Source organism: Lissotriton vulgaris, chromosome 4_1, assembly GCF_964263255.1.
Source record: "Lissotriton vulgaris chromosome 4_1, aLisVul1.2, whole genome shotgun sequence".
In the NCBI taxonomy this organism is placed as follows: domain Eukaryota; kingdom Metazoa; phylum Chordata; class Amphibia; order Caudata; family Salamandridae; genus Lissotriton; species Lissotriton vulgaris.
The window spans coordinates 1,214,152,484-1,214,175,451 of NC_141691.1; positions in this window are offsets into that span (position 1 = coordinate 1,214,152,484).

Here is a 22,968-nt window from a genome sequence, read left to right on the forward strand (position 1 = left end):
ACCGAGATCTTGCTGTTGAGACTGTATTATGTTCTCACTTAGAAGATTCTTTTCACCCTCTCCAGAGCTCTCCGAGTTTTCAGCTGAAGAGTTCTCCCTCTCTGCAACTGATCCTGCCAGTTTAGCTTTTTCAGATTTCAATTGTTGACGCTTTTTTATCGCCCTGGTCCTAGCCGTCAATTGTTTGCCCATAATCAGATTACAAGGCGAAGTACTCTCACCTCAGAGTCAGTAATCTTGAATTTTTTAGTCGGGCAAAATCGTTGCCTTTGAAACCAGAGAACCAGAGAACCGGAGCGTCAGAAATTTTATAAGACAATGTATCACGATATCACGATATCTCTTATCACTAGCAGATACCTCTTATTTATTGCCTTGACCCAACGCTACTTACACCAAATGCAACATAAAAGGCAGAGTGTTCCAAAAAAGGTCCAAAAAGGTCCAACAAGTCCAGTAATCTCTAGGGCGCTAGGAATGCCGGGACTTGTAGTTTTATCTTTTTCACCTCGTTGCTATTACCAGCAGCAAGTAGACCACGATCTTGTCAATCTTTACATCTTACGCCTTATTACAGAGTTTTCAAAGTTCTTACCCAATCTGTAATGACACTGCGTAGGGTGCTGCTTATTAAAGACCATTTAAATGTTCTGCCGGTCTGGCAATCACTCTTCCAGGGATTTGCCGGAAAAGAAAAGCCGAGCTCAGGGTGTTTGATGTGTTCTAACCCGGACTCCAAGCTTCTTCCTGACAAAGTCGCCGTTTGTTACACCACTTAGGACAATACGCTCCGTTGCACTGCAGTCACTTCTACAGCGACCGGAGATTAAGAATAATGAGCCGCCAGTCCCAACTCTTGTCTCTCTTTTTTTCTTTTTTCGTTTCTTTTTTCGTTTCTTTTTTTATGCAGTCTTCTACTTTCTAGCGCCAATGCCTCCACCAATGCCTCCACAGCAAGCCTTGATAGCTTAGAAGTCTTATTTCCCCCTGCAACAGTATCTATTGTTTCAGTGCTTAATTAAGGAGGGCCAACTAAAATGCTTAGAGGAAAAAGGAAAAAAAAGGTTCCAAAATCCAAACCCGGTTTCCTTTCTCTTTGTTTCTCTCCGTTTTCTCCCAGTAATTACAGCAGTCTTTTTAGTTTTTTTCCCCCTTTTCTTGACCACGTGTTATAGTGCACTAATCGTTTTATTTTTCCTCCAGGCGCTTACTCAAAGTTTATTCAGAAAAGTGAGAAACAGAAATATATATTGTTGGCCCACACTACGGCCGTTTTTCCAGATTGAATGCAGCACGGCAATGTCTGGAGCAATAGTAAATCAAAGCGACAGGCAGTGAGGTAGTGACAGGCAATAAGCAAGGGATCCTCGAAGAGAACACAGCGTTAATGCGCAGCCAAGATTAATTTAGCCGGATACTTTGTAGCTCACACCGAAGCCATTGTCCATGGAAAAGCTGCGCTCACCTCGCTCCATTCATATCCCATCCAGGAAGCTGATTTTCCAAAAGACTCCAGTCCGACTCAGCTTAACAAGCCTCTGTGATTTCCGAGCACTTAGCACCAAACACAACCCTCGAACGCCGAAGCAGCAGCAGACGCCATTAACCTCGAGGTGAGGCGGGGGAGGAGTCAGGGATAGGTGCTCAGGCTACGTGGAAGGGTGGAACTCCTCCGTAGCGTCCATCCCTAGCTAGTCTTCTTTGATAATTCATGTACCAAGGGAGCCCACCCATGGAACATAGTAGTTTCCCTACCCCACCAGCGCAGACAGGAAAACCTGTGTTTGCTCTCAATTGGCGGGAGAATTTTTTAATCTCCCACCATGTGGAAGCAAACACTAAATCTACTCCCAGCGGGTGGGAGCTTTAACATGTTCTCAGCTGCTGGGAGAAGATTTTGTATTTGTTTACCTGCCTGCACAGATGCATTAGTAGCTGCTCCCTCCAAACAGGAGCAATGTGGCCCAAAACAATTACATGGTGGCACCCGGTGTTGACACTAGGGCATCTACTTTTAGGTGTTGAGGACCCCGGGGGATGGGCTAGGGGGTCATTGCTGTGTCAGTATAAACCAATATGCAACAATTGCAAATACTTTGTAACAACTGAAACATTAGGAGAAGTAGAAGATGATTCTTGTGTATGAAAAACCTGTTGCTAGGAAAGTGACCACATGCTTGCCACCACTACAGAGTTAGATGGTAGGCTACCACATTTTAACAAATCCTACCATCTACTGATTTTGAACCTGATTTCCAGTACTTTTAAGGCCTCCCAATGTCCTGTGAAGTGATTGATAACATCTGATCACAAGATTGTCAGACTTGCCGCTCTGTAAGGTCTACTCACATATATACACAGGCAAGCTGCTCCAGCCTAACGTGTAGTTAGGTGACTAAAACAGATCTGACTTTTCACCAACTGAGCCCGAGTCAACTACCAGTTTGCATCCTCTAAAGTGAATGCTTGGATGTAGGGTCTGGAGCCGCTGATGTCTCTAGGCTGCAGTGCTAGTAGCGGGCCAACAGCACTTGTTGTAACATCTGCTTCATCTTGACTTCAGCAACGCCATTTAGACAAGGTTATTGTGGGGTCTGAGGGGAGCCTGTGACAGGGTCGTGCAGGTGGGCCTAGCTCAGAGCAGTAAAGGACAAAGACGCTTGGTTACTCAGTTGGGACCGGAAGCCCCAAGCGACCCCGGCCCTTTTACTTATAGCTCTCTGGCCAAGCCTGGCCAGAGAGTGATACATTGTGCGTTATAGCATCCAGTTGCTTCTAAGCTGGCACCACTAGAACGCTACATCCCTTTTCAGGTTGGTCATAAAACAAATTAACTAAAACAACTCAACACAAGAAGTCGGCCAATCTTTGGTTTGGCTTGGGATTTGGCCTGAGACTATACTGGTGACGCTGATTGCCTTGGGCACTGCGTGAAGTTGTAACTCCCACTCGGATGTCTTGACGCTCAGGGCTAGGCGGCTCCAGTCTTGCGGACCTTGCTGGACTTGACAGTGCACTTGTCCCTGGTAGGCTGTCTGCATCATCCACTGGGGGCTCCAGAGACTCCAGTCTTACTTCAGCCGGTGGTCCTGCACCCGGAGTGGGAATTCGCTAAAACCACAAGACATTTCTTCTCACAGTCTTGCCACTTCTTTCTGCAGTGATCGCTGTTCCTTTGCTGGATTTCACTACCCACGCTCCGGGTTCATATGGTGTCTTAAATTTCCCATTGTTCCAACGGTTACGAATTAGAACCAAACACCCTAGTGGTAGGGCCCGGTTCTTTGCTTTGCGTCAGCGGTTGGCTTGGTCATTGGTGCTTTGTCTTTTCACTTGTGTCTTCATCGGGTCGTATGGTGGCTGTTCCTCACCTCCTGCTCTTGGGAACATGTCGTTCCGGGGTTCACTCAACATTGAAGACCACGGGGATCTCTGAGTTGTGCAATGGGGTGTACTACGGTATTCCCTCAGGAATTGTTTTATTCTGTGCTCAGGGTTGGCACCTTCCGCTGCTGCGATTCGCAATATTTTGTTTATCGTGCACATGAAGCGCTCAACCTCGCCAATAGCCTGGGGCCATTGAGGTGTTATCCGGTGATGTTTGATGCCAAGGCGGGTTAGAAAGTCTCTGAACTCGCCCCCTTGGAACGGAGTCGGTTGTCAGTTTTGATGATGTGTGGGATGCCAAAGAGTGCAAATGATTTCTCCAGTACAGGTTTCAGGTTGTGTCGACAATGACAGCAGTGACTCTCCCATCCGGGAAACTTCCGAAGTCCAGACATAGCCAGGCTCACAGGGACAGGGACGGCTCCTCGGTGATGACAGGCGCTGGAGCTTCAGCATTTCCAGTGAGCCGGCAGCCGCTGCAGCTATGTACCACTTCTTCCACGTACCTTTCTAGGTCTGGAAACCAAACATTTGTAGTACTGTGATCCCATCACATTGACGGTTGCTCCGGTGTCAATTAGGCCAGTCACCTGGGATCCGTCGATTTCGATGTTGTATTTCGGTTGGGGTCACCGCCTTTTCTTGAGGTCACTCGCGAACGACACAAAATAACATTCTTCCTCGTCTTACTCTGTTGATGAGTCTTCCAGGCGACTGCGGGTTCACTTTGACCGTGATGTTGTCAGGTCCGCTAGTGTCAAGTTCCTCAAAGCCCCTGTTGGTGGTTTCCTCCCTGAGCTGCCTCTTCCTCGTGTGCCTCCTCGGCATACACTTGCAAAGTGATTTGGGATTCCACACTTCAAGCATGACTTCCCTCTTCCTGGGCAGCTCTTGGGCGGTTGTTCTTCTCTCCCACACCATCCGCATGATGTCCGTCATGGTACTCGGGTCGGCCATCGGCCTCTCCCTCCTCGGGATGCTGCCCGAACTGCATCAGCCCGTTCAACCTTGACACTGGATGTCTGATCGTGGTGGGAGGTGAGTGCTGCTTCCATGGCTGTAGCTCGAACATCCGCGTGGTAGGTGTCCATCGATTTCCCTTCTCGTTGTCTGGCTTGCCTAAGCTTGAAACGTTCATAATGTGGATTGAGTTGTGGGTCAAAGGGGGCGTTTAGCGCAGGTGACGGCACCGTCATAGTTGTTGGCTTCACCAGTATTTGGAAGATGTTCAAACAATTTATAGATCTTGTCACCCGCAAAATGTAACAACAGTGATCTTTTCACCGCCCTATCCGTTTCTCTTGCGGTTATGAAATAATTATTGAGGTGGCTGACCCATACTTTCCACCTTGGGGACGCGGTGGCGGGATCAGCAAGTTCGCTAAATGGTGGGAGCACGGTGACCTGGGAATGTATTGGATGCGTCACTGCTGGGGGTGCAGCTGGTTGCTGGGCTGCAGCCCCTTGCACGACCGACATGCTTCAGTCACTTGTTAGTTCGTGTTATCTTTGGGGTCTTCCTGTTGTTCTAGCTTACTTTTCTTTCTTCTCTATGTGTCTCTCTGGCCTTGGGCGTCGTGTCTCCGTCGTGGTGCGGCTTTCTGTTGCCTCCCTTGGGTGCTTGCCACTGTCTTTGGGCTGTCTCTACGCTTCCAGGGCCACTTACATCTGCCAATGCTTATTTGTTTAGGTGCATGTTCATACACTCAGGTGTTGTTGCTGTGTGCCCTTGTGCTGGTAGGGCCGTCTAGCTCTTTGTGTCCTCTTTCCTGCCCCTCTGGGTATCGTGCTGCTGGCTTCCTTATTGCCTCACTTTTTTTTTCTCTTTTGCAGTTGCCAATGTATGTTTGCAGTCACTGCTGCCAATACTTGCTTGCCTCTTATTGTTCGATTGACCTCGCTCGACCGGGGGTGTATTCTTGTTCCCCTGCCACTCTTCCCTGACTGCTCAGCCTCCTGTTTTCCCTTTGCGGCGTCTCCACGCGGTCTGAGCGCGTGTCTGCGTTACTGAAGGCCTCTTCTGCTCACTGCGCATGCACGGCCCAGTTCTTCAAGTGCGGCGCTTCCCGATGGCTCTCGGGGCGCCGCCACACGCTTGCACACTTCAGCCTCTTCTTTTTGGTGTCGTTACCAGGGCGGACGCTTGCAGCAGGGCTTTCCTCAGTGTCTGCAGCTTCCAGGCTTCTGCAGACTTTGCGGCGGTTACCGTCGAGATCAGCGGGGTTTCGCCAACTCTCCGGTGTCTTCCCCTCACGATAGGCTTCTGCTTCTTTGGCGTGGGGGTATATGTAACGGCATCCCACTCTCGTCACCAGTGTGGGGTCTGAGGGAAGCCTGTGACAGGGTCGCGCAGGTGGGCCTAGCACAGAGCAGTAAAGGACAAAGACGCTTGGTTACTCAGTTGGGACCGGAAACCCTGAGCGACCCCGGCCCTTTAATTTATAGCTCTCTGGCCACGCCTGGCCAGAGAGTGATACATTGTGCGTTATAGCATCCGGGTTGCTTCTAAACTGGCACCACTCGAACGCTACAGTTATCACAATCTGGACTTATGCCCTTCAAATCTGCTAGCATGAAATTTGACCTCATCACCCAAATACTGATTGATCTTCATTAGCTCCCCTTCGAGGCCAGAATCAAAGTTAGTCTGGGTTTACCAGCTTATGTAACAGTTCACTTTGGATACTCATCTTATCTGGCCAAGATCTCCATTAGTTTGAGAAAGCTCAGGCGCACAGTCAACCTTCTTGTAGAAATCCTTGTCTTCAAACCTCTGCTGCATCAGTCTTCCTATCTCTTATGGACCTCACTCCCTACAGACATTAGAACCAAATCTACTCTGAAGTCATTCCAACCACTTCTAAACACTCTTCGTTTGACTTCATCTGCCCCACTGTCTCTAATAAGTGCTAGAGAATCGCCTTCCACTCCCATAATAGTTTTTCTGGCACCTTTTTACCCTTTATCTGCTCAGATGTCCTTCAGCCTTCCTTGCTCCCCACATTCTCTTCCTTCCTTCTTACAGCCCCTCTCCGCAGCTCTCCCCTGTCCTTCCATCCTTGCTTGCCTTCCTTATGCTTTTCAACACACCAACTCAAGGCCTCTCCTCCCTTGCCTTTTCTATTCTTTTTACAGGCCTATGCAGAGTCCTATAATTACTCCTTTCCACTTTGTTCCCTCCTGTCTCACCTTTTAGAAATTATTCTCCATCTACCCCTCTCTGGTATCTTCTATCGTGTCCATCCTCCCTCTCTATCGGCTTCCCTTACCCTCACACATTCGTGTCTCCCTCATACCTGCTCCTTCCTTACAACTAAAGCTCCCAGTTCTCACTGATTTTGACAGACAAATACAGACAGAAATCAGATGTGTTTCCAGTCTGTGTTTATTTTTAAAAGCTGCAAAATACAGAAAATTGGGCTTCTTGCGATTGACTCTCCCTACTATCTTTCATGAATTCCAGGCCAACAACTGAGCTGATAGACAGCACGGGGAGTTAAAAAACACAAGGATGACATTTCTTTAAATACAGGCATATGTCAACATATAGGTGCGGCATAATGCTAATATGTGCTTGTTGGTGTAATGTTTTAATAAAATTGGCTGCTGGATTTGCTAAATCACATAGGCATCAAAATATTCAGTCCAGTTTTACAATTAAATAAATGAGGAAAATTACAATTTGACGACATTATTTATCATCAAAACACATTACAAATATGGATAAATAGCAATGTAATATGGACAAAAAATAAATATGGAGAATTACAGAGGGTAATGTTAAAAACAAAACTAAATACCATAAAACCGAGATCCCTCCTTACAACCTATTTCCTTTCCTGGCAGTGTTACTCTCCCCCCTTTACATGCGCCACCCAACTTTCCCTCCTGTCTCTCACCCGAATGCTCCATGTTTATTTAAGAAGGTTGTCGCTGTTTTGTTCCGTTGAAAGCTCATCTATAGCTAACGGAACCCATGGGTTTTTTATGGTCCTCATTTTCAAAATGATGCTTTGATTTCAGAAAAGCCAGACTGACCAGCCCAATGTGAGCCGGAAAAGCACCCGGTCTCTCCACAAGGGAGGAAAGATAGAAATCTCCAGGGTCAGAACGAAAACCTCCGGGCTAGTCAGTAATACTAGCTCTTCTGAACAGGTTCTGAAAAAGTGACCCCAGCACTGATGCAACCTGTGTAGCATACAATTAATCATTGAATCATAAGATTTCAGAATAACATAAACATACATCATGCAAAAACTAGAGGAGGGGAATATAAGGGAAGAGAAAAGGGAAGAAAAGGAAGAGAAGCCGAGGAGAAGGGAGGTAATAAAAATTACTGGCCAAATGCTGATGAGCGCTGTGGTGTCTTAAATTAATAAAGAATGACCATGCAATGCTGCTCTCAGTGTTAAAATACATTGCACTGCAGTTTCATGACTAGATTGAATGCGAGACATATCTTGCAGAGACCACATCTTGTTCCCTTTTATTATCAGCCCCTTGTACTCAGCTCCCCTTTACCCCTTCCCATCATGTAATTACCCCATCTCTCCTCAGTACCCTTGCTTCCCATCTCTGTTCATCCTTCACTCTGCACTCTCTGAGCCCAGTACCTCGCATGAGACACCAGACAACTCTTTGGCCCACTACAATCAGCCAAGAACCTACCCCCAGCAATGTATGGACTCCATTCAGGACTCATCCTTGAACATTTGAGCTCAGCACCCGGGCTGTGGCTAATAGGAACCACAAGCTGTCTGCATCACTTCCGTTTCCGGCGAGGATCCCCAGCCCAGGCGATAGAGAAAGCCTTCCGACTCTGCACTGGATACAAATCAAATACTCAGTAGCAACAGATGAAACTCTTGTTGAAAGGGCAAAACACTTCACAAACAATATGTCTACTTACGCCACAAGATCTAAGCCACACGCAAAATCAAGTTACGACAGAGCGTGCAAATTTACTCAAGAGCATAAAGAAAAAATCAGAGGCATAAAAACATCAATTTACCGTACAATGAGAGAGCTTCAACAGAAACCCAGGCATATAGTGAAGCATGACCATCTACGGAAATTAAAAACAACATTGAAGAAACTAAGATGGGAAGCTAACAAATCCATGGAGGATAATCTAAGGGCAAGACTTCACTCTGACATCAAACGAAACGATGGGGCAAGGTTCTGGAAATCCATAAACTCGCTTATAAGACCGACGCACCACGGGGTTTCTTCCAATATTACTGAAGAGACATGGGAAAATTACCTCAGAACCCACTTTAATCAGGTAACGGGAAACAATAAGGGGTCAATATCGGATCGCGAGACTGTCACTTGTAAAAAACCTTCAGCCAACAGTGACATCAGACTTCTAGACGGCCAGAACTCGACTCTAAATGATGATCTGCCAAATTTACAAAATTCCATCCAGCGCCAAATTAAGAAAGGAAGAAGTGAGGGAGCTCCAGGACCGAATGGAATCCCGCCAATCCTTTACAAACAAGATGTGAAGGGTTGGGCAGCAGCTTTCGAACCCCTTTTTATGGAGATAAGACATTACAACATCTTGCCAAGCTCCTGGAAGGGTTACATCATTTCTCCAATTCATAAGGCAGTAGACAAGGCCTCCCCTCAAAACTATCGATTGGTGGCCTTAATTGATAATGAGGCAAAGTATTTCGCAGGCATTCTCCTAGATGAGCTGTTGGCATGGGCCACAGCGACATCCCTAATCCCGGTCAACCAGACAGGCTTTTCCAAATCAGTAGGCACAATGACCAACATTTTGACCATGGGCATGCTCATAGACAAGGCAGAATCAAATAAAATGCCCACCAATTTCTGCTTTATAGACTACAAGGCTGCCTTTGATCACATAAATCGGAACATTTTATGGTCTAAACTGAATGGTTGGGGAATATCAAGACCTCTGTTGGACCTGCTTATCAACCTTCACACAGAGACCTGGGTTCAGATAAAGGTGGGTGACGGATCAGTGCTGTCCAGGCGTATACAGACCAACAAAGGCCTGAAACAAGGCTGTGTCCTGGCCCCCACCCTATTTAACCTGTTCCTAGGCGACCTAGTACCGACTCTAAACAGCTGCAACTCCCACGCTCTTAAGCTAGGACGGCTCCAACTACCCTGCCTACTATATGCAGATGATATAGTCTTAATAAGTCACACAAAGGTAGGGCTTCAACATCTCCTGAACGCAACACATAGCTACTCAAATGCAAATGAGCTGACAATAAATCTGGAGAAAACCCAGACGATGACCATCAGCAAGAACAAAAAAAAAAAATGTCATGGTTCTGGAACAAGACAAGAATTTAAGACACGTCATCATACAAATATTTAGGAGTAAAGTTTGATAACAACAGGCAGTTCTCCACTCAGAGAACGAGCATACGAGGAAAAGGGCTATGTTTGGCAATTTCCCTGAAAACACTTAACAGCAATCTTTCTGGTCCCTTTCTTTTGCCACTAGCACAAGTAATCTGTGCTAAACTCCTCCCAACAATCACCTATGGGAGTGAGGTACTTAGAGGTAGGGACGCCAAGATCCTCGATAATACAATTACAGCTGCCTACAGAATTATTTCCAGCCTGCCTAAGCGAACCTCACCAGCCCAAATCAGGCTAGAATTTGGCATCCAACAACAGTTCCTGGCAAGACAGGGGGCCTATATCTCAGCCTGGAAAAAAGTGAGGAAATCCAAAGAAGGAACATTAAACGAGCATCTATGGACAGAGCTAGAGCAACATCCATCCTCACCAGCAGCCAAGTTCCTCTTGGGCAGTCTGGCAAATACGGGTTTAAAGCAGCTTTGGGACACCCCAGTAAGCCATACAACACTTAAAAATCTGGTCAAGAAATCGATCAAATAATTATCGTGGGTTCAAGATAAGGCAGCCCTCTCTAAAAGAACACACAGCTGGATGACCCTGAACTCTTACTCAATGAAAGCGCCACAGAGTTACTTCGGAGTGGGTTATGCCAAATCGGTTAAAATGTGCTACTTAAAGTATAGGCTGGGCTTTCTACCTTGTATTGAAAACTTTCCACGCTGGCTCAAAACCAAAGCTGGCTCCCTTTGTCGGTTATGCGGCTTAGCGCAAGAGGACATGCTGCACTTGTTATGCTCCTGTGAGAAACTGCTGGACGAACGGAAACATCTGTTGAAACACCACTTCAATCGACGAGAGATACGCACACGAAGGAATGCAGTCCGTGCCTGTTTTTCATCCCAGGATCCTCAGTTGAACTGCAGTTTTGTAAAATTTATAAAAGGCAGTGGAAAAGAAGATGCCAAAAATCTAATCTCTAAGGGTTTCAATACAGCTGCATAAGTATTGCACCTCCCACTGTCATTGCTGACTTGATGAGGACATCGGGAAATCAAAAATATTTTATAAACACAAAGTCTGAATCAAAATTTAAAAAAAATTATGAGACATTCTGTGCCTAATCAGACCGAGGAACTGCGACTGTGTCACACCAGTTTTATTGATCATGTAGTTTTAAAAAAAGAATACAAAAAATGTTCTCTTTTAATCTGTTTTATATTGCAATGGTTTTAAGTAACTATGCTAAATAAAAATTACTTACTTACTGCACTGGATACATTCGACAAGTGCTGGAACTGGTGTCTGTGTCTCTTATGCCCCTTTAAAGACGTGTTTACAGGTTGCTCCACATCCGGGTCATGATCTCTGAGTTCATCTCTTGTTGGGGCACCCTGTTCGCTGGGAGGGATGATGGCACTAATATTTAAAACAAGCATTTGCAATGCAACCTGTCTCGCCTTTGGGACCTTATATGTATTTACCTATGCAGCACATTACCCTGGGTGCTGAAACATCTACTGTTCTTTAACATGGAGGGAAAGTAAGCACCAAACTACATGACAAGCCAGGTATGGGAACACATGGAAAGAAATATTGCCTTTCAGTGGGAAATGGTATAGTCCAAAGCTCTGTTTTTAATATAAAATCATGGCCTTTGATGGTCATATCACTGAAATACAAGATTTGAAAAAAATATTATTGTCTACGGGTGCTCGAGGAAGACAATTTCTATGGACTTGAATCTAGGGAATGCTAAAGGTATTCTGGTATTTTACTGACATCTGCCGGTCGTTTTCTGACAAGAAAGTTAAATAGAGGCAGTTGCCAGAAAAATAAACAAGCATTTGCAATGCAATAGGTCTCGCATTAGGAAAGTTTGAGCTATTGGTCTTGTAAATGACAATTTTTTTATTTATGTGTTGGTTTTGAAAATAGCAAAATTAATAGCTTTGTCATTTGCAATGACAATACTTTTAACTTTTGCAAATTTAATTGCAACGTGTTTTGTATTTACGTGACTTAGATGTATTGATATCACAAATAACAATGGCTTTTAATTTTTTTAAATAATTAATACTTAAATAAAAGTTATTGTAATTTATAATGGCAATAGCTTAAACTTTAGTAAATAACTTTTGTGAAGATTATGTTCAGTGTATTTTATTGTGACAAAAATCCAAGAACAGAAGTGAAATATTAACATCTTTTTGTGACATTTGTAATAAAGCTTGAAACATTGAGAGAACATATTTGAACCAGTTGTTGTTGAATAGTTGCACAGATTGATGCTGTGGTGGCACTGAGTGATGTTGTGGTGGCAACAAGTGATGCTGTGGGGGTTCAGTGATGCTGTAGTAGCGCATAGTGATGTTGTGGTGCCCCTGAGTGATGCTGTGGTGCCCCTGAGTGATGCTGTGGTGGTGCGATAGATAGATAGACTGAGGGCAATAGATAGCTAGAGGGAGGGTGAAAGATAGATAGAGTGAGGGTGATAGATAGATAGATAAATAGAGTGAGTGCAATAGATAGATAGATAGATAGATAGATAGATAGATAGATAGATAGATAGATAGATAGGGTGACGGCGATAGATAGATAGACAGAGTGAGGGCGATCGATAGACAGATAGAATGACGGCGATAGATAGAGTGAGGGCGATAGATAGACAGATAGATAGAGTGAGGGCGATAGATAGATCAAGTGAGGGCAATAGATAGACAGACAGATAGAGTGAGGGCGATAGAGTGAGGGAGATAGACAGATAGATAGAGTGAGGGCGATAGATAGAGTGAGGGCGATAGATAGATAGAGTGAGTGCAATAGATAGATAGATAGATAGAGTGAGGGCGATAGATAGATAGAGTGAGGGCGATAGATAGAGGGCTATAGATAGATAGATAGAGTGAGGGCGATAGATAGATAGAGGGCGATAGATAGATAGATAGATAGATAGATAGATAGATAGATAGATAGATAGATAGATAGACAGACAGATAGATAGAGGGCAATAGATATATATAGAGTGAGGGCGATAGATAGATAGATAGATAGATAGATAGATAGATAGATAGATAGATAGATAGATAGATAGATAGATAGATAGATAGATAGATAGATAGATAGATAGATAGAGTGAGGGCGATAGATAGAGTGAGGTAGATCGATAGATAGATAGATAGATAGATAGATAGATAGATAGATAGATAGATAGATAGATAGATAGATAGATAGATAGATAGATAGATAGATAGATAGATAGATAGATAGATAGAGTGAGGGCGATAGATAGATAGAGTGAGGGCGACAGATAGATAGATAGAGTGAGGGCGACAGACAGATAGATAGAGTGAGGGCAGCAGATAGATAGATAGATTGAGGGCAACAGATAGATAGAGTGAGGGCGATAGATAGATAGATAGATAGAGTGAGGGCGATAGATAGATGTGTGTGGTTGTGTGTGTGGTTGTGTGGGTGTGTGTGTGGTTGTGTGTGTGTGATTGTGTGTGTGGTTGTGTTTGTGTGGTTGTGTGTGTGGTTGTGTGTGAGTGGTTGTGTGTGAGAAGTTGTGTGTGTGTGGTTGTGTGTGTGTGGTTGTGTGTGTGTGGTTGTGTGTGTGGTTGTGTTCGGTTGTGTGTGGTTGAGTGTAGTTGTGTGTGGTTGTGTGTGATTGTGTGTGTGTGTGGTTGTGTGTGTGGTTGGGTGTGATTGTGTGTGTGTGGTTGTGTGTGGTTGTATGTGTATGGTTGTGTGTGGTTGTTTATGTGATTGTGTGTGTGGTGTGGTTGTGTGTGGTTGTGTGTGTGTGGTTGTATGTGTGTGTGTGTGGTTGTATGTATGTGTGTGTGCGGTTAGAGAAGGATGTATGTGGAAGAGAGCAGCAGATCAGCACAGCAGAAGAGAACAGGGAGTTAAAGAAGGAGGCGGGTGGAAGAGAGCAACAGATCAGCAGGGAGAATAGAACAGGGAGTTGGAGAAGGCGGCGGGGTGGAAGAGAGCAGCAGATCAGCACGGAAGAAAAGAACAGGGAGTTAAAGAAGGAGGCGGGTGGAAGAGAGCAGCAGATCAGCACGGGAGAAAATAGCAGGGAGTTAAAGAAGGAGACGGGGTGGAAGAGAGCAGCAGATCAGCACAGGAGAAGAGAACAGGGAGTTAAAGAAGGAGGCGGTGGAAGAGAACAGCAGATCGGCACAGGAGAAGAGAACAGAGAGTTAGAGAAAGAGGCGGTGGAAGAGAACAGCAGATTAGCACAGGAGAAGAGAACAGGGAGTTAAAGAAGGAGGCGGGTGGAAGAGAGCAGCAGATCATCACAGGAGAAGATAACAGGGAGTTAAAGAAGGAGGTGGGGTGGAAGAGAGCAGCAGATCAGCACAGGAGAAGAGAAGAGAACAGGGAGCTAGAGAAGGAGGCGGTGGAAGAGAGCAGCAGATCAGTATGGGAGAAGAGAAGAGAACAGGTAATTAGAGAAGGAGGTGGGTGGAATAGAGCAGCAGATCAGCACAGGAGAAGAGAAAAGGAAGTTAGAGAAGGAGGCGGGGTGAAAGTAAACAGCAGATCAGCAAAGGAGAAGAGAACAGGGAGTTAGAGAAGGAGGCGGATGGAAGATAGCAGAAAGATCATCACAGGAGAAGAGAACAGGGTGTTAGAGAATGAAGCGGGAGGAAGATAACAGCAGATTAGCATGGGAGAAGAGAACAGGGAGTTAGAGAAGGAGGTGGTGGAAGGGAATAGCAGATCAGCATAGGAGAAAACAAGCAAATGCAAGACCATTTTGGCACCCGCGCTTTAGATTTTAACATGGTAATTAAAAAAAAATATGCAAAATGTTGTGAGATGGAAAGTTAGCATTTAGCGCTATATTATAGCTGTGATAAAGAAAGAGAAAGTGGAGAAGAAAGGGGAAGGTAAAAGAGAAAGAGTGTTTTAAGGAGGTTAGAAGAAAGAGATAGAGTGTTAAGAGAGTGTGAGAGTGCAAGAGGGGAAAAGTGCTGTGAGCCAGTATATTTAATAGATGGCGCAGTGAGGATAAGAGAAAACGGGAGTGTATCGTGGAAGGGAAAAACAAAAAATAACTCAGGAAGGGATCAGGAAGAGAGAATGTAGTTATGAACTGAGAACGAGGAAAGGGTTGCAAGGAACCGAGCGGAAACAACGCAGTGAGGAATGGGTGCCGAGGAGAGTGCAGTGGGCAGATGACAGTGAAAAAGCCATTTGAGGAGGGCGACAAAGTGTGGTGAGAGTGTGAACAGAAGGAACTTATCAAAGGACATCAAGGGCAACAAATGAGAGCCCTGGAGGAGAAAGGGCTCCTAGAGGATGTGAGAGGGAGGAAAAGGTGCAGTACAGGAAGAAACACATTTTATTAGGTGAGAGTAAACTAACAAAAGAAAAGAAGTTGGGGAAAAAGAAGTTGTAGATGAGTATATAGTGTGTGGTGAATGAGTGGGTAGAGAAAGAGAATTGGGAAGACACTGAAGTGGGGATAGAGAGAACACACTTATTATCTTCTAGGGCCATTAAATAAGAACCCTCAATGTAGTGAGATACACGCAGGTGGGGCTTGAATGCTGAATTTGACTGAGACATGTGTTTTAGAACTGTAAGTGATGCAGCAGCAGAAAGAAGCAGTCAACAGAGATGTTACTAGTTGTTGCAAGCAGGGAACAGCGTAGCGCAGTAAGAGGAGGGCCACTGGAATTATACAGAACTGGAGTCTAAAATTATGCTGCAGGGTGACTAAATTGTGGGGCAACAGAATGAAAATTATGCAGCAATAATCTGGTTCCTCTTTGTTTTAAAAGCAGCTCAGCAAAACAATATACTGCGTTTTACATTTATTATTAACGTGTTGCTAAAGTAATGAAGGATTTGAGAGAATAGAAAAAGATGAAACATATAAAAAAAATATTTGTCTAAAGTCTCCCTGTGAGGCTGAAGGAGCCGGCAGCGTGTGTAGCAACGAACGCTGCCTTAGAACAGTCGACCAATGAAGACACACAACACCGTCAATGGCCAATAAGACCGAAGCAATGCATGACGTAGTCAAAAGAGAGAAAAAAGTTTAACAAACCCCAGTCATCGTTCAACACTAATGGCCGAATTTCAAACGCTCAAAAGCTGCTCCGATGAGGCTATCCAATGTTCCAATAAATACCCAATAATGATCCAATGACAAGGAATATCCAATTATGGCAATTTCTTCACGTAATCTGTGCCTTCTCGTACGATGAGAGCGTATGTCCAGTGAAGGCTTTATTCAATTTGTTCGTTTAAAAACGATTATATTCCAATTAATTTAAAGCGAGCCAAGATTACAACTCCTGCAATGGAGTCAGCCAGTGAAGATTAATATTTTTGCCGTTGAGAAGAAAAATAATGAAACGCCGCAGCCCGGCTTCAACAGGAAGCCAGGCAATCTGTGTTGGGACGGGGGCGGGGCCAGAGAAATACAGGAAGCAGAAGGGAGTCTACCCCGCGCTCCAGTGCCCGCCGGAAGATTTGCGTGACTGCGTCTCAGCGCGGCACCCGCCTGTTGCCCAGAATGACCGGATGGCTGCCGAGGGACACGAACAAAGAACCTGGTGAGTGGGGCGGCGGGGGTCTTGGTGCGCTTGTGTGTATGCGACGTCGGGGGTGTGTTCTCTGTATGTATGGGTGCGTGCTTGTGTCTCTGTGTATGCGTGTGTGTATGCAGTGTGTTTGTGTGCGACGGCGGGGATGTGTTCTCTGTATGTATGGGTGCGTGCATGGGCGCTTGTGTGTCTCTGTGAATGCGCATGCGTGTGTGGTGCTTGCGAGGCAGGAGATGGGCACAGCGCCGTGAAGGGAGGGAGGGGGGGGGGAAGCGTGTGTGTATGCAGTGTGTGTGTGTGTGCGCGCGCGTGTGTGTATGCGACGGCGGGGGTGGGTTCTCTGTATGTATGGGTGCGTACATGGGCGCTTGTGTGTCTCTGTGTATGCGCATGCGTGTGTGGTGCTGTGCGCGGCCCCGAGGAGGAATCTGAGACAGCGACGCTCGTGCTTGAGCTCCGTCTCAGATTCCTTCTAACACGCCAACAAAAGATGTCTCGCAGACAGCAGGCTTACGCCTGCTTTTTACGTCTGCGAGACCTAAAAATAAAGTCCCTCAGCAGAAAGCAATTCTGGTATTTCACTGACCTCTGCTGGTTGTTTTCTATCAAGACAGTTAAATACAGGTAGTTAACCAACAGAAAAAAAGTCCCTAAGTAGAAGCAGACAAGTCCTAGGGATAATCTCCAGAGCCCAAAAAGTACATACATATATAAGTATATACTACAGTATATACATGAGGTCTTGAATGCTCAACCTAAAAATCACTGTGGAAGTTCGAAGTGACTACTACTGAAAACAGCAATGTCGCACACAATGTAAGGATTTGCAGCAGGTGCTCAAGCATTTCCGATTCACACGCTGCATTTTTTACTACTTCAGTAGTACTAATCAAGTACTGCGAAATGCAATTCACAAATCTACTGCCGGAGACCAGTGCCTCCATCTGTCCTATGTTTTCGGTGCCACGTGTGCACATTAATGAGAGTGCATGGAAGGAACCCTCGGTACACATAAGGACTGGGGCTGTGTCATGATGAGTTTAGCACCTGTGTATTTTGAGGTGTCTAAAGTTTAAATACATAACTTTGGAATTTGTTGGGAGTTGATGCATGAACTTTACACAGCTTTAGACACCTAATCCACAGAAAGATGAGCGCTTTGTCCATTATAATACAGCCTCATATTGATTTGCAAGCCTGTGGCTCAATAAAAGAAACAGCAACCTGTGCACAACTTGGGGGTGGGGCAGTAAGCGTTCTTGTTTTTTATTTTGTACTGAATATGAATTTAAGGCTCTGGGGTCCTTGCAATGCAGGAGCCCTTTGCAATGCCTGCAGGTTCATGGTGTGGCGTGTTGGTCTGCTCTAGTTCTAGCCACTAAGGCCTGTGCTGACACCACGAAATAAGGACAACACACGCAAGGTTAGGCTCTAGGACATTTGAACTACTCACCGAGATGCGATAGACCTTGCTTAGGCACCTTGGAGTCTGAGACTCGAAGCGCTGCACATCTGGATCACACCCAGAGGAGCATCTGAGGAAGTGGCATTCCCTGTTGTAATCACATAGAGATAGGAAAGACTAAGCTGCCTTTTTCTGAGACGTTTTCTGATTCAAACAAATGGCCCTGGCTCTCATTAATGAAGCGGGTGCATTGGCACCAGCGCCTAGGGGGTAGATCATATCATTTATTTCTCTTGGTGTCATCTGTGTCAAAAGCCAGCCTACCGTTCCTTCTGATCCTGAGATATGGTTTCTAGGGATGTCATGAAAGGGTGGTTTTGTAACCTGAAAAACACTACCTTTTTCCTTCAAAGAACGCTGCGAAGAATGTGGCTCGATAATATAGGTCTGGTTGACGCAACCTGCAATGGTCGCCTATGTTTCTGGGTTGCAAAAAGGAAATAAACCTACAAACAAAAAATACAGCTAAGGAACTAATCGTGGTGATTAAAAAAAGTAGATTTGCGATTGTCGGGGGAAGACTGGAATAATAACTAAATCACTGAAACAAATCTAATGTATTCATCTAATTTGAAAAGTAATGTTTGATTTAAAATCATAGTATTTATTTTTTACATTTATGAGGTACATTCATAACCCTGCTCTGGCTTATCTCTTAATGGGATACGTCCTCTTACAGAAAGAACACTGGCTCCATTTAATAAGGCAAGCCGTGAATCACAAGATGGCAGAAAGGCAGAATGAGCACTAACAGAGCTGTTTATATTTCCCAAGATGCCTCCTGAATGTAATTCTGAATTCAAGCCAAACAAATTAGCAACTAGCTGCAAATTTTCCCGACGAAAAGAAGTCAATTAGCTCTTCATACCATATTTCAAACGAGGATTGTGTACCCATCAGTGTAGGCAAACAGACACAGAAAATCATTGTTTTTAAGTGAGTGAAAAGTATAATCCGAATTTATAGTGAACCAAGCGATCAGTCCCAAACATACAGGTTCACCAAAAATAGTATTCTATTTTGTTATTTAACGCATCAATGATCCCTTTTCTTCTTTCATACAGGCTGGGAGGCAGATCTAAGCGTCATTCTTTGGCATTATCTTTTCATGAAGTAACCCTGTAGTACGGTCAATAATTCTCCTGGCGCCCAATGCGCTGTGTGCTGGGCTCAGGGGCTGTGCGAAACAAAGTGCACATATTCTACCTCATGAATAGTAATGAGGCAGGACCTGGATGCATCCCTCGTCGTTCAAAGCATCAAAGGCAAGGATGGGGCCTGCAAAGCGGAGGCCTCTGTGCATGCCCTTTCTTTCGCAGTTCACCGGTCTTGCTATTACTTTCCCTTAAAGGCACAGAGCTCAAAATGTCACAGTTAGCGATGCATTGGAAACAGACATTCGGGGGTGAATGCATCGGTCCCCAAGACTGATGTCTGCACCAGGCACAGTTGATGTAGTTGTCTGTTATGGACAGTTTCCACTTTGCAAATGACCCTTCGGCATAGTCTAAAATTTACGGGGTGGTTGCGCGGACTGAGTGACGTGCCATGATGGGTTTATTGACTCCATCTGCCTGTCCATTGCAGAGGAACAACTAAAGCAGCACACACTTGAGATAGAAGGATTTTTGGCCCAATTTCTACACATATGCTGGTCTTGCCACATAACCCTGGATAAGAGAGGGGCTCCAGATTACTCCCAGCTGAGGAAGCTGAGCCCATTTACTTTCTTCTGCCCATGGATCTTTGACGATACAGAAAAGGGGGTGGTGATGAACAGAGTGTCTGAATTAAGCAGACCACTCTTACCCAGTCCAAAGATCAGGGCTTGATCCATCACCGTTATTTATCTCACTGCCCCATCCCAGCTCAGAACCTGGCTGTAATGCCATAAACCGGTCCCCGGGAGCTTGTTTCCTTCCCAGTGTAAGAATTGGCTTTTGTAGTTTGGTGTGCCCTGTTCCCATCATGCACTGGGACAGGAACAGACTAATTTGCATACAGCCAGGTTCTAATACTGGGATGGTGCAGTGAGCTAAAAAACGGTGTTGGATCTAGCCCTGATCTCTTGACTGGGTGAGAGCTTTCTGCTTAATTCAGAGACTCTGTCCCTCACCACCCCTTGTTGTAAATATTTTTGTCCACCCTAAGCGTGGAAGGGTATTCTCAGATGTGAGACCCTTGCTCATTGCACCATCAGGATTCAAGCAAACCGGGCTGAAGACGGCTGTAATGCCAGAAACCGGTCCCCGGGAGCTTGTTTCCTTCCCAGTGTAAGAATTGGCTTTTGTAGTTTGGTGTGCCCTGTTCCCATCATGCACTGGGACAGGAACAGACTAATTTGCATACAGCCAGGTTCTGAAACTGGCATGGTGCAGTGAGCTAAAAAACGGTGTTGGATCTAGCCCTGATCTCTTGACTGGGTGAGAGCTTTCTGCTTAATTCAGAGACTCTGTCCCTCACCACCCCTTGTTGTAAATATTTTTGTCCACCCTATGCGTGGAAGGGTATTCTCAGATGTGAGACCCTTGCTCATTGCACCATCAGGATTCAAGCAAACCGGGCCGAAGACGGCTGTAATGCCAGAAACCGGTCCCCGGGAGCTTGTTTCCTTCCCAGTGTAAGAATTGGCTTTTGTAGTTTGGTGTGCCCTGTTCCCATCATGCACTGGGACAGGAACAGACTAATTTGCATACAGCCAGGTTCTGAAACTGGGATGGTGCAGTGAGCTAAAAAACGGTGTTGGATCTAGCCCTGATCTCTTGACTGGGTGAGAGCTTTCTGCTTAATTCAGAGACTCTGTCCCTCACCACCCCTTGTTGTAAATATTTTTGTCCACCCTAAGCGTGGAAGGGTATTCTCAGATGTGAGACCCTTGCTCATTGCACCATCAGGATTCAAGCAAACCGGGCCGAAGACGGCTGTAATGCCAGAAACCGGTCCCCGGGAGCTTGTTTCCTTCCCAGTGTAAGAATTGGCTTTTGTAGTTTGGTGTGCCCTGTTCCCATCATGCACTGGGACAGGAACAGACTAATTTGCATACAGCCAGGTTCTGAAACTGGGATGGTGCAGTGAGCTAAAAAACGGTGTTGGATCTAGCCCTGATCTCTTGACTGGGTCAGAGCTTTCTGCTTAATTCAGAGACTCTGTCCCTCACCACCCCTTGTTGTAAATATTTTTGTCCACCCTAAGCGTGGAAGGGTATTCTCAGATGTGAGACCCTTGCTCATTGCACCATCAGGATTCAAGCAAACCGGGCCGAAGACGGCTGTAATGCCAGAAACCGGTCCCCGGGAGCTTGTTTCCTTCCCAGTGTAAGAATTGGCTTTTGTAGTTTGGTGTGCCCTGTTCCCATCATGCACTGGGACAGGAACAGACTAATTTGCATACAGCCAGGTTCTGAAACTGGGATGGTGCAGTGAGCTAAAAAACGGTGTTGGATCTAGCCCTGATCTCTTGACTGGGTGAGAGCTTTCTGCTTAATTCAGAGACTCTGTCCCTCACCACCCCTTGTTGTAAATATTTTTGTCCACCCTAAGCGTGGAAGGGTATTCTCAGATGTGAGACCCTTGCTCATTGCACCATCAGGATTCAAGCAAACCGGGCCGAAGACGGCTGTAATGCCAGAAACCGGTCCCCGGGAGCTTGTTTCCTTCCCAGTGTAAGAATTGGCTTTTGTAGTTTGGTGTGCCCTGTTCCCATCATGCACTGGGACAGGAACAGACTAATTTGCATACAGCCAGGTTCTGAAACTGGGATGGTGCAGTGAGCTAAAAAACGGTGTTGGATCTAGCCCTGATCTCTTGACTGGGTGAGAGCTTTCTGCTTAATTCAGAGACTCTGTCCCTCACCACCCCTTGTTGTAAATATTTTTGTCCACCCTAAGCGTGGAAGGGTATTCTCAGATGTGAGACCCTTGCTCATTGCACCATCAGGATTCAAGCAAACCGGGCCGAAGACGGCTGTAATGCCAGAAACCGGTCCCCGGGAGCTTGTTTCCTTCCCAGTGTAAGAATTGGCTTTTGTAGTTTGGTGTGCCCTGTTCCCATCATGCACTGGGACAGGAACAGACTAATTTGCATACAGCCAGGTTCTGAAACTGGGATGGTGCAGTGAGCTAAAAAACGGTGTTGGATCTAGCCCTGATCTCTTGACTGGGTGAGAGCTTTCTGCTTAATTCAGAGACTCTGTCCCTCACCACCCCTTGTTGTAAATATACATGGATCTTTGACGGCATGAGAGGCAAAGGGGAGAGTTATTTAAATCTCGAAGTTTCAATATGTAACTCATTAGGCCACCCAATAACCCAGTCGACAACTGGAAAATGGTTAAAGGGGATTTATTACACATTAAATAATAAGCTCCCATAAACCACTCTTAGCACGAGCATATAAAAATAAAAAAATTGTAAAACTCGTCCAAATCTCCTGAAGAGACAAGCTCGATACAGAAGAGAAAGTATGATTAGTTCAATTATTATGAAATAAACAATTGGGAAAATAAAGTGAAATTAAATTGCATTGATTGAGTCTCAACAAGCAGCATTAATCCAACCCTTCCCTAAACTATTCTAGCAAGGAACCTCTATTTTAGCAGATGATCTTCAGGTTCCGGACCAATACCAGAAAGAAACGAAAGAAAGATGTCAGCAGTGAAGTCTCCAGTAGAAGTGCTTCAAGCAGTGCTTTAAATGGGCCGGTACTCACCGGTACTGAGTACCTGCACTTCTTATTTTTATCACCCTGAGTACCGGCACTTTTTCTACGGCCATGGAGAGTACCGGTACTCCTGGAGGGTAGGCGCATTGCCCTCTAGTGGTAGTAGCCTTTCTCTTTGTTCAGCCAAATCACTTTTAAAGCCCTGAGCTGAGCTCCCGCAGAACTATCCAGCGTGGGCTCAATTGCATGATATCTTAGTGTTCGCCATCATAATGTGTTGCAAGGAATCGAGGCAGCCCAGTTACAGCACAATGTGAAAAGCCATGGGAGGTTAAACGGGCTTTAATCCCACCCGATTCTTTTGTGTGAGTGTCTGCTTGTGTGTGCGTGTTTTTATCAGAAATATGACAAAATAAGGAAAGGTTAAAATATCACAGTTTGACTTTCATTTTGTATAAGGAATTAACCGGATTTGTTTTTAAAAAGAAATTTCTCGTGTGTATTGCAACTGGTATATATGCCGAAAAACTTTGCATGTCTT